This window comes from Dendroctonus ponderosae, unplaced genomic scaffold (assembly GCF_020466585.1).
Source record: "Dendroctonus ponderosae isolate FM_Combo_2020 unplaced genomic scaffold, Dpon_F_20191213v2 Dpon_F_20191213_1, whole genome shotgun sequence".
NCBI lineage: Eukaryota > Metazoa > Arthropoda > Insecta > Coleoptera > Curculionidae > Dendroctonus > Dendroctonus ponderosae.
The window spans coordinates 43,180,983-43,182,029 of record NW_026017110.1 but is presented as its reverse complement, the minus strand read 5'-3'; the positions used below and the strand labels follow the sequence as shown (position 1 = coordinate 43,182,029).

Below are 1,047 nucleotides of genomic sequence, written 5' to 3'. Positions count from 1 at the left end.
GTTGAAATTATTTGAAAAGTCCTGTTACCTGATTCTTTGCTGGTTGTTTTTTCCCTAACATAAAATCCATTTGATTCATATTCTTCATCTGAAACTCATCGAGGTCGGGAATAAATAATAGAAACGTTTTTTCAGAAGCAGCACTTACCATTATTGGAATCGTTATTGAGTATATTCCCTTCGACCAAAGAGCGCCTTGTCCTGGAGGACTCATAAGTGGCAATCACTTCTAAAAAGTTAAATGAAATCCGTTGAAAAATACCGCCTTATTATGAAAAATCCACTACTTTACCTGTCTGGGTATTGATATTTTCCATATTAGAGGTTAGAACGAGGAAAAACTTCAAAGCCGATGTCAGAAGCCTTTGTTTACGTTTGAAAAAGTCACTCAGCTCAGAATCAAGCTGGTTTGCTAGTAAGTTTCACAGCAGTCTGAACCACAGAACATACCCCAGGGGGGATATTTTGTGATTGGCCTTTAGCAAGTTTTCTACGAAAAGAGGTTATTAGGCTTGTAGTTACTTTATGACGCTACTATGTCACAAAAAGAGCAACCACGTAAAATCACGTTTTTCATGACGTATTAAGTTCTGAAGTTCACAGAACTCATTGGGGGATGGGGAATGTTCTGTGCTGAAGACACTGATATTGATGGATGAATAAATTCGCAATATTTGTTCGCTTTCATAATTTCAGTTTTGAATTAAATTGAGTTTCTAATAAATGCATGTTTTTAAAAATATAGGCATTTTGCATTGCAGACTGATTTCGAAGGTGCTGCAATGCCAAAAGCTGTAGTAAGTGTCATTAACTCCCAACATGGGGGCCTCACTCAAATAGTCAAGGTCAGACCAAGATTTTGTTTGTCGTCAGCGCCACCTAGGCCCTGCTTACAAGGCAACTTACTCATAAATGAACGGAACATCCCCGAAGGGGCGCCATGGTGACGTTTACAGCGTGGGTGCTGATTTCAAAGATGCTGATTTGCATTTTTTACCAGGCTCTTTCAAAGATGCTGATTTCTTTTTCGGCACCAGGGAAAGACGT

General features: G+C 39.0%; 1 long non-coding RNA gene across 1 annotated transcript; it reads right to left on the bottom strand.

Annotated features, from left to right (window-relative positions):
• Window positions 1-53: 53 nt before the first annotated feature.
• On the bottom strand, window positions 54-811 carry LOC125502573. Its single transcript, XR_007280341.1, has 3 exons — window positions 293-811; window positions 149-229; window positions 54-88 (listed from the first exon to the last, which is right to left on the bottom strand). It is a non-coding gene; the product is annotated as an uncharacterized LOC125502573 (long non-coding RNA).
• Window positions 812-1,047: the final 236 nt, after the last annotated feature.